A 15,856-nucleotide genomic window follows, 5' to 3' on the forward strand; every position below is an offset into this window, starting at 1 on the left:
GATGTTGGCTCTGCTCCATCACCCTCCATGTCACCCCCATCTCTCCGCTCCACACTTCCTTCCCCTTTATTAATACTCGCCTCCTGCCCACTACCCTTACCAGCCCCAAACTCTGGAGAGATGGTTGAGATAAAAGAGCAGCTGAGCGAGCAGGGGTTTTGGTAAACCTGGAAACAAGGTGCAAAGAAAGAAAAATAGCCAGCCATCAGATGCCAGTGTTTCACTTCAGTTATCTGATCGAAGAATCCGCCAGGTTTCTTAAGCCTCTGAAATTAACTGCGCCATGATTATCACCTTTAAAAAAAGAATGACTTCCCCATATTTATTTAAGGAAATAAATATTCCTTAAAGTGCTATGTTAATATTGCCAAGGTTACTGAAAATAAACTACCTGAGTCCCAAACTATGATGTGATGCTAGTGTTATTTCCTCTGATATATGATATAGATTTGTTTTATACAAAATGTTATAATTAAAATTTCATATGACCTAAAGTCCATGACAAGTTTAGACTAAATTGAAGTTATTAGGAAAGCAGCAGCTATGAAAGAACACAGAAATCTCCTAGCTGCCCTCACTCTTTCAACCGTTGAGGAGCATACTGGATTTTGCAGCCTTTGAGCAGATAAAGGGCTTTTCAAAAGCCCACATTTAAATAAATATAAATACTGGTTCTAATGTGCTCCTATTTAATAAGAATAAATGATGGATTTGAAGAAAAATTCTTATGGTTTTCAACTGTAAGAAAAAACAATTTGGGTAGAAAATGTGCCTTTTCATCTACTCTTAGAAAAGTAATCTTCCTGGAATCTCCATCAAAGGCATTGACCTCATCTGAAAAGATAACAAGCTGCTTAGGGAATATATTCCTGTTAATAAGTCTTAAGTTTATAAGACGTAATGACTGAATATAAAAATTCCCCTTGGGAAAAGAATGAGGATGTTAGGAGATACTCCCCTTGTAGGATTGCAAAGAATGTGTACATTAATTTATTTCCATTTGGTGTCTTGACTTGACAAAAGAAAGATTTGAATTTATGGCTTTAGTGACTGGAATACTGGAAAGATTTTTATAAATTAAGAAAAGATTTTTATGAATTTAAAGAGCAAATAAACACTTCTACTACTTCTGAAAGCAGTGGAAACCATATATTTTGGGTCAACTGACAATGAGCTACATCATTCTTTTGGCTTTTTTTTTTTAAAGCACCTTTATTTTTCAGACTATAAATTATGCTAACATGTGAGCACAGTTACCATAGAGTATTTCCAAGGGGGCAGTCTTCTTTGAAGGGACACAATTGTTCACATTGGTTGATTCTATCCGCGGCAATGCAGAATAAATAAAAATATACTTTTTCCCTAAGCTCAGGCTCAGACTGTGAATTATTTTTTTATTCTCCACTAGCATAACATTTATTTATATGAGCTATATTAATGCAAGCATAAGAACTTTATTCTTTGGAGAGCTTAATTTCATGAACTAAATTTAGAGCCACTTAGTTTATCTCATGAGTGATGGTGCTATTTTGAAAAACAGGGATGCAAGGAGACTTGATGTCCAGTTTTGGCTTATCTTACTTGAAAATGTGTACTTAGTGATAAGAACAGGTGGATGCTTGCTCTTGCTTAGTAGCCTGAAAATATAAGGACAAAGGTTTCTCTTTTCAGGGATGCCTCTCTGGTGAGTGTGTAGGATCTTATGTGTACATTCACAGTGTTACTGGAGAAAAAAAAAAGGACATGGTGATTTTTTTCCTACAAACACTCTAAGACTTGAAGATAAAACTCTATAAATAGATTCTCGTGCCTATCCATGTATGTATGATTGGTTTTAAGTGTTTGAGTGAAGTGAATTTCCTTTGGGGGATAGAAAGTACATAAAAGTAAGTGCTGACATATTCTTTCATTTTGTTAACTGGAAAATAAACTGAACTTTTTTACATAATTTTTTTAAAGATTTTATTTATTTATGTGACACAGAGAGAGCACAAGCAGAGGGAGAGGGAGAAGCAGGCTTCCTTCTCAGCAGGGAGCCCCATGTAGGTTTGCTTCCAGGACCCTGGGGTCACCGCCTGAGCCAAAGGCATATACTTAACTGACTGAGCCACCTAGGCGCCCCTAAAATGAACTTTTTAAAAAAGATTTAATTCATTTATTTGAGAGCGAGGGAGAGTTCACAAATAGGGTGAAAGCAGAGGGAAAAGCAGGCTTCCCCAATGAGTCCCAATGTGGGGCTTAATGTGGGGCTCTGGGATCTCGACCTGAGCAGAAGGCAGATACTCAGCCAACTGAGCCATCTAGGTGTCCAATAAAAAGAACTTTGAAACAAATGTTTGTGTTCTTAATTTACAAGTGATCTGTACTTCTACCCTTTCACCCACCTGCTGTGGCCTTCTCGTACTTTTTAATTTTTAGCTGCTTACCTAAATCTCAACATTTTAATATCACTCTTATGGTCTCAGTTCAGATTTTGACATCTTTTTTAATGGAGTGAGAACCAGAGAATAGAAAAGGCTTGTGTGTGTATAATATTTTACAGGAGCCGCATGCCTTCATAGCATCTCTCCACCTATTACTTACTTCCATCACTTTCTTTTTCCTTCCTTGTCATTTGTGCTCTCAACTGGAAATAGCTCTTAGCATCACATCATTCTAGCAAAGCTGACGGGGTTTCCATAATTCTCTGTGATGTGCTGCATAAATTAAGAACACAGGGTTAACATGAACCCGAAGACCTGGAATTGTAGGGAGATAAACAACATGAGGTCACAGTGTACTGATTAAGTCATTAACTACATGGGGGGAGGAGGGGTTATTGAACCCTCGCTTGATTTTTCACCTAATAACTCACTTTCTGTGGAATAGTGTAGACACAGTCTGTGCCAAGCTTTTACTTGCTTTCTTGTTCCTTAGTCTTGCTAAAGGAAAAAAATAAATGTAGGGCACCTCTGCCTGTCTCTGAGTCTATGTATTGCAGGTTTTTCTGATTTTCAATTCTAAAGGTTGATTGGTGGTAGGCTCCACCGTAAGATGAACTTCCCTATCGTGTTTCCAGAATAGTATTGCATTTCCCCTTATGATATTTCAGAAGGGGTGTCTGACCCAACGGCATTGATTTTCTCAATTATCATAGTCATGACTGGCTGGTTAAGTTGAAATACGCATCATTACAGCACGTATATATCATTATAGCACTTAACTCTGTAGGCTGATGCTGAATTCTGGAAAGAGTTGTAAAGCCATCCTCATCATTTTGCGGTCCCTTTCTCTACGGAAAAGATCTAAGCTTAGATTTCCCAGATAAAGACAGTTGAATAAATACGGTAAAATAAAATTAGAAGAAGAAGGGGAAAAAAAAAGAAAAAGAAAAAGAAAACCTATGATTATCCACTGTGTAATTTTCAGATGTTCTAGCTCTGTAGTTCTCACCAGCATGTAATTAAAGGTGTATTTTCCAAATGGAATCAAGGCAGTGCTGTAGAAAAATATGAAGCAAACCTTCTTTATTCTGCAGACATGCAATTTCATACATCTCACCCACTGTATTGTCCCCATCATCATAAGGGAGCAGGAGGAAGAGCCCTGCTCACTCCAAAATATAAGACAATTTTGTTTGGAACACAGAGACAAATAAATGAGTTAAATCTTCACCAAACTTGTCTCTCTATAAAAAGTACAAAGACACAAAATGAATAAAATTTGCATTCATTACCACTTGATATAAATTATTTAGAACCATAAAATTTTAGAGATTAAATAGAATTATTTTTGTGTGTGTCCAACACTGTTATTTTTCATATGAAGAAATCTTGTACCTTAGTAAAACGACACAGGTACAGGCAGTGAAACTTAGGTGCCCAAAAAGAAGCCATGAAATCTTGAATATCAGTTTTATACCCACAGATGCCTGGAGCTCCTGAAGTTTATAAAAATGCATTGGGGCCCTGAAGGTTTAGAGATTAGTGAACTCATCAAAGATGATACAGATGGCCAGTGGCAGAGCTGACTAAAACCAACCTTTCCTGATTCCTGTTTTCATTCTTTTTTTAATACTTCAAATGAGATTATTTTCAAGGCTCCCGAATTATTAAATAATTGTGTCTCTTTGGGGAAGTAGAGGGATTTGGACCCCTTCTAGAAAGATATATTTTTACAGTATTTTATTGTATTCTGCACATTTCTAGAGTGTCCGCCATGAGGGCATAGAACACCCATTGGGTGAGCTAGCTGTGGGTGTGGCCATGTGGATGTGGGCCTATGATCTTGATTATCTTTTCTCATAGGAACAACTATAAAGAAGTCAAAGGTGATGGACCTCAGTACATTTTTATAAACTTCAGGAGATCTAGCCCCTTCTGGGTATGAAACTGATACTCAAGATTTCAGACTTCTCTGTCAGCACCCAACATTCAGTCCTTGTGCTTACGTGTATTTACTAAGGCATAAATTTTTTTTTTTTTATTTCAGTATTCATTATTTTTGCACCACACCCCGTGCTCCATGCAATCCGTGCCCTCTATAATACCCACCACCTGGTACCCCAACCTCCCACCCCCCGTCCCTTCAAAACCCTCAGATTGTTTTTCAGAGTCCATAGTCTCTCATGGTTCACCTCCCCTTCCAATTTCCCCCAACTCCCTTCTCCACTCTAAGTCCCCATGTCCTCCATGCTATTTGTTATGCTCCACAAATAAGTGAAACCATATGATAATTGACTCTCTCTGCTTGACTTATTTCACTCAGCATAATCTCTTCCAGTCCCATCCATGTTGCTACAAAAGTTGGGTATTCATCCTTTCTGATGGAGGCATAATACTCTATCCCCAGGGGTACAGGTCTGTGAATCACCAGGTTTACACACTTCACAGCACTCACCAAAGCACATACCCTCCCCAATGTCCATAATCCCACCCCCTTCTCCCAAACCCCCTCCCCGCAGCAACCCTCAGTTTGTTTTGTGAGATTAAAAGTCACTTATGGTTTGTCTCCCTCCCAATCCCATCTTGTTTCATTTATTCTTCTCCTACCCACTTAAGCCCCCATGTTGCATCACCACTTCCTCATATCAAGGAGATCATATGATAGTTGTCTTTCTCTGCTTGACTTATTTCGCTAAGCATGATACGCTCTAGTTCCATCCATGTTGTCGCAAATGGCAAGATTTCATTTCTTTTGATGGCTGCATAGTATTCCATTGTGTATATATACCACATCTTCTTGATCCATTCATCTGTTGATGGACATCTAGGTTCTTTCCATAGTTTGGCTATTGTGGACATTGCTGCTATAAACATTCGGGTGCATGTGCCCCTTTGGATCACTACGCTTGTATCCTTAGGGTAAATACCCAATAGTGCAATTGCTGGGTCATAGGGCAGTTCTATTTTCAACATTTTGAGGAACCTCCATGCTGTTTTCCAGAGTGGCTGCACCAGCTTGCATTCCCACCAACAGTGTAGGAGGGTTCCCCTTTCTCCGCATCAGGCATAAATGTGAGTTGGCTTCTATGAAATACCAGTTTCAGGAAAATACTTAGCTCTTGTGTGAGCCCAGATAACCACCCAACACCTGGACCAAAATAAGATTTTTCCTTCCTTCCTTCCTTCCTTCCTTCCTTCCTTCCTTCCTTCCCCCCTTCCCACCCCCCCATCCCTCCCTCTCTCCCTCCCTCCCTTCCAATTTTACTATTAAGTAATCTCTGTACCCAATGTGGGGCTCAAACTCACAACCCTGAGATCAAGAGTCACCTGGTCTACTGATTGAGCCAGCCAGGTGCCTCAAGATTTTTCTTTTCTTACTGTTAAATCTTACCAAATAATGCTCAGGATATAATAAAACCTTCTGTTTTGTAGATTCAAATAAATTCATGATCAGTGCTTTTTTGGTAATGATGTGCTGTAACATGGGTCAGTTATGTAACAAAATTAATGTTAATAATTTTATAAGTGGCTATAGCTTAGTATTTATGACATTCTTATTGGTCCAAGAAGCACTTTATCTTTTTCCATTATGTTTCACAAATATTTTAGGAAAAACATATTTGCTATCATTATGGTTTGGAATTAAGGAAATCTTTTTTTAAAAGATTTTATTTACTTATTTGACACATAGAGAGAGAAAGAGTGCACTCATGCAAGCAGGGAGTGCAGCAGAGGGAGAAGGAGAAGCAGATTCCCCTCTGAGCAAGGAGCCTGACAAGGGGATCAATCCCAGGACCCTGGGGTCATTCACCTGAGCTGAAGGCAGACGTTTGACTGACTGAGCCACCAAGGCGCCCCGGAAGAAATCGTCTTTAAATTCTCTGGATGTAGCTCACTTAAAGGTGATATACCTATTTTGGAACAAGGCATTTATACACAAAGTAACCTATGGATGTACAGAGCAGAACACAAATTAATATAAAGTAAGTCACAAGTGAAATGCCATTAAAACAAGCACTATTTGTGATGGTAAAAGTTATTTTCATAGTGATTGTGTTATATCACCTGTTACACTTGTAAGTTTGTCCGTCTCTAGAGACCACTAGTCTCTAGGTAAAACTAGTGGTTCCATATTGTGTTCTCATAGGGTGCTTATTCGTTAGTGTCTATACTGTAGTATGACGACAGTATGTACCTGTCTTGTCTTTTTCTCTACAGGATGAGCAGGGATGATATTCTCCTAGCTGTTCCCATGGTGGACGGCAAATGATTGTTGAAAGGATGAATTAAATATTGCTTGGAGTAAGTGCCAATTATTGAAATTTGAAAATATATATTTTTTTCTCTATAGAGAATTCTGCTTAATAGCAGTAATTCTAACAATATCAGAACTATTGTATAAACTGAATCCACATAATATGTTTATAAGATCCTGAGTAAAAGTTATGGACCCAGAAGGTGTGATGATGTTTTTCTATTAAAATTGTGGTGAAGTGTAGGAATTTTATTGTAAAAATGTGAGGCCTTGAAGTGCCTGAGTGGCTTAGTCAGTTAAGTGTCAGCCTTGGGCTCAGACTTGGATCTCAGAGTCCTGGGATCCAGCCCCACATCCTGCTCCTTGCTCAGCAAGGAGCCTGCTTCTCCCTCTCCCTCTGCCTGCTGCTCTCCCTGCTTGTGTTCTCTCTCTCTCTGTCAAATAAATAAATAAAATATGTTTTTTAAAATGAGAGGCCTGGGGTGCTTGAGTGATTCAGTGAGTTAAAGCCTCTGCCTTCAGCTCAGGTCATGATCCCAGCACCCTGGGATCGAGCCCCATATCAGGCTCTCTGCTCAGCAGGGGGTCTGCTTCCCTTCCTCACTGTCTTCCTGCCTCTCTGCCTACTTACGATCTCTGTCTGTCAAATAAATAAAATCTTTTTTTTTAAATTTTATTTATTTATCAGAGAGAGAGGGCGGGGGAGAGAGCGAGCACAGGCAGACAAAATGGCAGGCAGAGGCAGAGGGAGAAGCAGGCTCCCTGTCGAGCAAGGAGCCCGATGCGGGACTGGATCCCAGGACGCTGGGATCATGACCTGAGCCGAAGGCAGCTGCTTAACCAACTGAGCCACCCAGGCGTCCCAAATAAATAAAATCTTAAAAAAAAAAAAATAATGTGAGGCCTTTCACTAGACCTCTACTTTCACTAGAATGAAACTTAAAGTTCTATTAAGAAGGAAACAGATGTGCCTGGATATATCAGGTGTGATCTTTCCACTATTTCATTTAATCCTCACTGTGGCCCAGAAGCTATGTACCATCAGCCAAACATTTCAGACAAGGTTATCTGCCTCAGAGCACATAGCAAGGCAGGATTCATACCCAGGGATGTCTAACTCCAAAATGTCTACCTTCTTTCCAGGACACTACACATCTACTCAAGGTAAAAGAGAAGATGATCAAGAAAAGGATAACCACATTCTTTTAGGTAAGGCTGAAAACCATATTGCACAAAATTATGTGGGTTAAAAATTTTTTTTGCATGCTGAGAGTGAATTAATTGGAGTACCTTCCAAATCAGTCTAGGTGCTAGTTTCAGTTGTTTTCCAATTACTGCAGATAAGAAACATTTTGCACCAGCTTTGCATTTTTAAGTGACAAATTACTTACATTCCAATATACATTCTCAGAGCACTAAAACACTAATAAATAGATGTGAATGTCTAACATTGATTTTTCAAAAATAGTGATCAACCCATTAGCTAAGGTTTGCGGATATAAGGGAAACCGAAGCAGTATGAGGAAGTTCATTATTACAGGGAGAGGCGTGCTGCTCAAATTCCTCTCCTCAGATAAACCCATGGAATTCACATTTAGAATCCTGCCCTCCACAGACCTAGGGAAGCATTCTGGTCAAACAAGCCTGTGCGGCTCCCTCCCAAAAAAGGTGATTTCACTGAGGTGAGGAGCTTGCTGGAGCTCATTCTGGGGACTCTGGTGTCCAGTGGAGATGTGGTTGGGGAAGAAACTAGCCCTGTAGAGAGAATGCAACAGGATGGGGATCTGTGCCTGAGAGGCACCTTGGCAGGGGGGAGTGCTGCTCCAGGCTGCACCCGTTCTCTGCATGTGCCCTGAGACGTGGGCAACCCTGTCTCCAAGAAATGGGCTCTGGAACGGCAGGATAAATCCAGCCAACAAAGTGGGGCCTGTCTCACACGGTTTCCCCAAACTATGTGCCATGCTAAGGAGGACTTTGGGATTAATAAGAAAACCACAGACCCACGAGAGAGTCACTTATGCCAGGCTGAGCTACCGCACTGGGTCTTAATATTAACCCAATTGCAGTTTTCAACCTCCTTCAGAAATGTGGTCTTGGGTGGTCAGTCAGGAATTTTCTGGTCAGCACCAATGGGGTAATCTGTCACATGCTCCCTCTCAATACCTCCCCCAAAGGAAGAGGAGGTTATCCACCAGGGAAGACCTCCCTGTCCTGCCCAGTAAGAAAAGATGACTATGCCTGGAACTATCCTTTTCTTTTGTTAAGAATTTCCTTGCTAAAAAAAGAGAGAGAGAGAGAGAGAGAGAAAGAAAGAATTTCCTTGCTTCACCTTCCTTCCTGTAAAAACCTTCCATTTTGTCTAACTCCTCAGAACTCCCTTCCACTTGCTAGGTGGGGTGCTACCTAATTCATGAATGGCTTAATAAAGCCAATTGGATCTTCAGATTTACTCAGCCAGATTTTTGTTCTTTAACAGGATCTGTGACAAGAGAGGCTGGTGTGGAGACTGGGATGCAGGGAGGACATGAGGGAAGCTGAGACGATGAAGCCCTCTGGTAGTGCGCGTCGCTCAAATGCTTTCAGAGGCCATGGCCCAGTGGATAACCTAGAGATCTGCAAAGGGCCTAGTTGGAGCAGCCATTTTGCCATTCAAGAATGTAGGCCCAGCAAGGCCAGGTCTTCACATTTTCATGAGAAGTTACACGTTAAAATTGTTTTAAATCTGAAATGTACTGGTTTTAAAATATTTACAGCTAAATTAAAATATTTCAGTCTTGAGAGAGTCTAAGAAAGTAATCCACAGGCCAAACTGCCCCCTTCCTTCCTCCTCCCATTTGCAGGGTGTGGGACAGCTATTTGGGACTCTGGAGGGAAAGGGCTACCTCATTCCCTCTCAGAGATACCAATTTCATTGGCCTGGGATGGGCCCCAAGCATTCACCTTCCTGTGAAGTCTAGCTTGAACCCTACTGGGTGAGTGAGATGAAGTGATTAGATACGAGGTACCCCTGGGCCATAGGTTTCCCTGGCTGCCTCTTCTACATTCTCCTTACACAAGGTTATCTGTAGAGTCATAACAGCAAAAATTCCCTCTACCTGCATTTCTCCAACTTAAATGTGTGTAAGAATCACTCAGGAGCTTATTAATAACCTGGAGGTTACTAAACCCCACTGAGGGAGATTCTGATTCAGTAAATGGATTCTGAGATTTGCTCTTAACACCCACCTTAGTTTACTGTAACACAGATGGTCTGGAGACCACACTTTGGAAACACTGACTCATCATGGATGCTGTGACTGGCACATCTGTTATTTCAGCTCTAGCTTCTTGCCTAAATTCTAGATCTGTGGCTATAACTACCTACTGTAGGGAAAGCTCTACCATCTTTACCTGGATATCCCAAACTTATCATTGTCTGAATCCAAAGTGTTGTTTTCCTTCAAAGACTGCACACAGACTTCTATTTTTTATTTCACTGGAACACATCATTGTCCATTTAATTGCCCAAGCCAGAAATCTGCGTTTGCAGCTATAGTGGGTGGGGTCTAGCTTGGAGAATGTAGCAGGTACAAGCACGCCTTACCAAGTAGCTGCCTTTCTAGCCAAGTCTTCCCAGGTCTGTCTAGTTATTTTACCTTAGCTTTCTAAGTGGAATCCGGTTCTTCTGGGACAAACCAGTAATAACAGCAGCCTTATTTACTGAGGTTGACTGTATGTCAGGCACTCTTCTAAGCATTTCATATGCTTTAATTCAATTTTTCGTGCTGCCCTTGAATTCCCTGTTGTGTTTTGGCAGGTCAGTAGCCCCTAAACCTAGATCTCTCCCCTGTATTTCCATTTGCCACGGGGCCTCTGCTCTGATCAGAATCGATCATACTGTCTTCCAGCAATGAAACCACCCATCCCACTGCAGACCCCAGGGTCCAAGACCCCTGCTATTGTTTTCTGCTCATGATTCCAGGGATATTGATGGTTGCCAGATTTGGAATCACATACAGTATGTCTCCTTAGCTATGGTAGATAAGGTTGTTGCCTACCCTCAAACAATAGGGTGCTTCTGTCAGAAGGGCACTTGGCGATTGTCTAGTCCAATTTCCTTGCTTTATAGACTTGGAAACTGAGGCCTAGAACCATGAAGTCATTGGTTAAAGGTAAGGGAAGACTGGGAGTTAGAGCTGGGGATCAAACCTGAGTGTTTTGTGTTCAAGTTCAATGCTGGAATGCAAGTCCCATACTAGTGGAGTGACATGATCCTGGCATTTTGGTCCGTGTATTTCCTGTATGTGCCTGCACCTACAATAGTGCTGAGGGTGCAGTAACAGTGAATAGCTATACACAGTTGCATCAGTCTGGGGCTGGTTGGCAATGCAATGACCAGAATACCCTTTGGCATAAAGAACTGTGGTCATATTATAGGACGATAATGTTGAATGCAATACATATACTATTTAGAACCTCTACCGGAAATACAGTGGAGGCAATAGATGAAAGGTTGTGACAGCGAGACCTAACTTCATTATTCTGCCCAAATGTACCATGAAAGAAGCTCACCTTGGCCACTCCTTCCAAAAATTTGACCCTTTTTTTTTTTTTTTGATGCAGTAATTCTACTTACTTTTCTTAAACCTCTCACCATCTCAAATTCTATCATTATGCATTCTGTTTACCATCTGTATAATCACTAGAATGATCTACGTGGGAGCAGGGGCTTTGTGTCTTTCATCACAATAAGGCCAGTACTTGGAAGTGTCTGACCCAGAAGAGCTTCCTGAAAATGATGGTTTTGCCTTTTGGAATGGAAGCTTTAATAACAGGCAACACCCTGGGATTCAGAGCCCGATGAACTCCCACAAAAGAAAACAAGATAAGCACCCAGGGCAAGGCTGGAGTCTGGATGTGAGAGGTTTGGATAATACCATTCGAGGGGATATTTACCAAAAATATTCTTTATCGTTAAGTAAATGACTTCTCCACTGTATTTTGACCCCATATCGAAGGAATAACCCACTACCATAAATAAAATTATAACATTTAGACAGGGGATACTTTCTTATTTATGAATATAAATGGAGTAGATTGAACCGTATCCCCCCAAAAAATTCATGTCCACCCAGAACTTCAGAATTTGATTTCATCTGGAAATAGGGTCTTTGTAGATACAACTAGGTAAGGATCTTGGGATGAAATAATCCTGGATATGGGGTGCATCCTAACTCCGATGACTGGTGTCTCTGTAAGAGAAGGGAGATGGAAGTTTGGACACACAGAGACATGGAAGAGAAGATGATGTGAAGGTGGAGGAAGAGATTGGAGTGAGGCATCTTTTTTTTTTTTTTTTAAGGTTTTATTTATTTATTCGACAGACAGAGATCACACAAGTAAGCAGAGAGGCAGGGAAAGAGAAAGGAAGAAGCAGGCTCCCCGCTGAGCAGAGAGCCCAACTCAGGGTTCCATCCCAGGACCCTGGGATCATGACCTGAGCCAAAGGCAGAGGCTTTAACCCACTGAGCCACCCAGGCGCCCCGGAATGAGGCATCTTTAAGCTGAGAACACCAGAAGCCACCAGAAGCTGGAAGAGGTAAGGAAGTCTTCTCCCCCAGAGCCCTTGGAGCATAGCCCTGCTGGCCCAGGGATTTCACACTTCTGACTCCCCAGAATTGTGAGAAGTTAAGGATTGTAACCCCTAACACCTATGAGTGCTAACTTGGAGCATATGATGCTATCTGTGAAACTCTGTTTTCTGAATGACATCCTAAAACTCAGAGGAGTGGGCCAGGCAGGCCTCCAAGCTGAGCAGCTACAGTGGAGGAGGGGACCCAGACACTGAAAGAAAGCATTCCAAGCCCCCCCACCCATTTCTTCCTAAGAACCAGGGAAGTGGAAGGTGGGAGGACTTGCTCCTTCTAACCCATGAGGGAGGCCGGGGAACAGTCCTTCCAGTCTGTGGATGGGGGGGTGACTGTTTCTCATTTCATGGCTACATGAAAATATGACCGTTCTCTTCAAATACAACAGGAAATCATTTTCATTTCTTATAATTTAAAATTCCTGGTGCCAAGTATTTCTCTGACCTTTCCTTTCCTTCTGCTTTAACCCGTCTCACTACCTCTCCCCACCCCACCCCACCCCCACCCTTTACTGCTAAAAAGGCTGGAATTGCTAAGTCCCTTCTCAACAGCTTGACTTCCCCTACTTCCCCAAATGACATATTTGACTGCCCCCTACCACGCGCTCCTGCGAAGGAACCTTAGCTTTTCTGCTCTTCCCCGCCTCAGCCTCTTCTCTTCAGCCCTTCTCCCTGCTTTCTCTGTTACCCTCTTCCCTGTCTTTTTCTCCTGCTTCAGCATTTCATTGTTGCAAACCTTCCGGGTAAGGAGCACTGTTCTGGGCTGTCACATTTGCCTGGAATTTCTCCTTTCTCCATTTGCTGCTTGTCTAAATTCTCTCTATCCTTCAGTGTTTGCCTCAAGCTTTTTCTTCCAACTGGTCTTCTCCAGTGACTCCTGAGGACAGTTTTATTTCTCCTTTACACATTTCTATAGCTCTTATGGTCAGTAAAATGCATTTGGCCCCAATCATATGTCCCTTATATTACTATTTATGGTGATTAGAAGCCCTTTCTTGTCTGCTCATTTAGATCATGAGTTTCCTGAGGAAGCAGACACACTGTATTTGTCTTTGAAACCTCAGCACCTTGCAGAGCTTTGATGTTCTAGTTACTTTGGATATGTTTATTGATTGGGCAGCATATTTGGTACTTTTAAACGAAATCAGGAGCTCCAGGAAGCCAATATATTTTTGTGTTCCCTCGAATCAAGCCTCCTCCCTTTCGGCTGGGTGTATCAAACCAGTCTAAGTGAGTCTGTTGGAAACAGCTTGAAGAAGGAAAAAGACCATTTGTTTAGGAGAAACCAAGCAGGCAGAAAGGAAAGGTCAGTTCGAAACTGCCCAAAGGCAAATTTGCCATTTAAAACCAGCAGTCACTTTTTTTTTTTAAAGACTTTTATTTGACAGACAGAGATCAGAAGCAGGCAGAGAGGCAGGCAGTGAGAGAGGAGGGAGCAGGCTCTCTGCTGAGCAGAGAGCCTCCTGCGGGGCTCGATCCCAGGACCCTGAGATCATGAACTGAGCCGAAGGCAGAGGCTTTAACCCACTGAGCCACCCAGGCACCCCCAGCAGTCACATTCTTGTGAATGAAATCATCACTAGTTTCAAACCATCACTCCTCCCTGGGAGTGAGGCACTGGTCAGTTTTTAGGGTCTCTGTGTAAGAATGGGTTGTGGGACAGAGGAGAAAACAAGAAGGAACTGAAGGGAGTGGGCAGTGAAACAGTTGCCCCTTTCTATCCTCCCGAGGAAGGGCTCTTTGAAGAGCTTATATTTATGCAGACTCCTTACGACTGTGTGTGAATCAGGGGTGATCTTGGCCACCAAGCAGGTGATGGCTCAACTTTTGCCATGACTGCTAACTCACCCTCTCTTTGCCTGACTTCTTTGCTTTAGAAACTGGACAGAAAAAGCTCTCGGTCCAGCCACTTACAGGATAAAGGGAAGGCTAGGGAACTTGGTCCTTTGGTGAAAGAAATTGTGGGACATGTAGAATATTAGCAAGGCAGAGATGAAATGAAGGCAATGATAGTAAAAAGAACATTTATGGAGAACTTAACATGGGCAGACCAAATGTTAAAAGGGTAACACACATGATTTAATTTCTCTAACAACCTGTGAGGTGCACTACTAATGTACAGAGAGGTTCAGTAATTTGCTTACTATCGCACTGACGCAAGATATGTGGCTGAAACCAGGATTCCGGGGCTCAGGCTCTAACATTCCAAGCAGTAGACAGGCAATGAGCATATTTTCCCAAGAAAAATTCAGGACATGTGGACTAAAATATATTAGTGGAACCGGACATTTGCAATTAGGATTATTGAGGAAAATGCTGGCAATCAAGTCACTGGTTTTCAAATACCAGAAGATAATTATGTTCAAATTTCTATTCTTGCATCCTTGACAATAAGGAAATTATGCTGTTTATATTTGGAGTGTGCAATTAGCATCATCCCTATTGACCTATTGGAAGTTAAAAATAACTTTGCTTAGAGTCCACCAAATCACTGATGAAAGTGTTTCCTAATAGATTCGGTAGAAATTATTGATGCTTCTGGCTATTGCTTGCTTTTGCCATTTAGAGAAGGAAACAGTTTGGTCATAATCATCATTTTCCCCAATTTTTGAAATGTGTATTGAGCTTATATTTTTCTTTTTCAAAAACAGAAGGTAACTCTATTACTAACCTACTGGGATACGTGAGATGAACACATATCATCTCAGGTGGTTACTTCTGATTTCTGCACATTGGTGTCAGATTTTATAAAGGAATTCTGCGTAAAGAAGACCCATGTTTAAGCCTGTCTGCAGGGCTGACAGGCAGGGTTGAGAGGGGGATCTGAGGTTTTGCCATCTCAATTTCTTCCTGAGGCTTCTATCTATACCATTTCTAACACTGTGGGCTAACACTAGAAAAATGGCTAATTTCTGTGAGTAAGCAATCCCTATCTGTGTACCAGACCAATAGATTTTGGCTCTGAGAAGTTTTCTTAGAACACTAATGGGATGAAAGAATAATTTTTATTGACCGCCTATTATGCACTTGAAACTGTATAGGTGTCTTATACACATTAGGACATTTAAATCTCCCAACAGGTCTGTGTGGTTGTGACTCGGATGGAAAGAGATGGAGAATGAGGAGCACAATAGCCTAATCCTGAATGGATCTGTCCTTGAACAGACCAAATGACCTGTGTTCGGCCTCATGTCTACATCCAGATCTAACATTTCACCACCTCAGGGGTGAAGAAAGGGAGATCTAGGGATTCTTACTGAAATGTTATAGGAGCTGTAGCTAGGGTTGTGATGGAACACAATTCACACAAATAATCCCTGTTCTGGGTCTCCTAACTGTGAAACCCACATCCCTTTCCTGGTACATGGGGAGGGACTATAAGATAGAGCTAAACGTGGATTTGCAAGTCTTACTGCAGACCTTCTGATCCTTACTCCACCACTCTGGCTGGTCTCGGGCTCTTGCATGAACTAGTCAGTCTTCATATGTCTCTTTCCTCGAAGGTAAACGTGGGAGTGATACTAGTAACAGTTACCTCCCTGGTCTGTTGCA

The 15,856-nt window shown here is 41.7% G+C and overlaps 1 long non-coding RNA gene across 1 annotated transcript; it reads left to right on the plus strand.

The window, feature by feature from the left end:
* Positions 1-6,254: 6,254 nt before the first annotated feature.
* Positions 6,255-9,376, plus strand: LOC116593660. Its single transcript, XR_004286922.1, has 4 exons — positions 6,255-6,406; positions 6,642-6,725; positions 7,822-7,887; positions 9,155-9,376. It is a non-coding gene; the product is annotated as an uncharacterized LOC116593660 (long non-coding RNA).
* Positions 9,377-15,856: the final 6,480 nt, after the last annotated feature.

Source organism: Mustela erminea, chromosome 6, assembly GCF_009829155.1.
Source record: "Mustela erminea isolate mMusErm1 chromosome 6, mMusErm1.Pri, whole genome shotgun sequence".
In the NCBI taxonomy this organism is placed as follows: domain Eukaryota; kingdom Metazoa; phylum Chordata; class Mammalia; order Carnivora; family Mustelidae; genus Mustela; species Mustela erminea.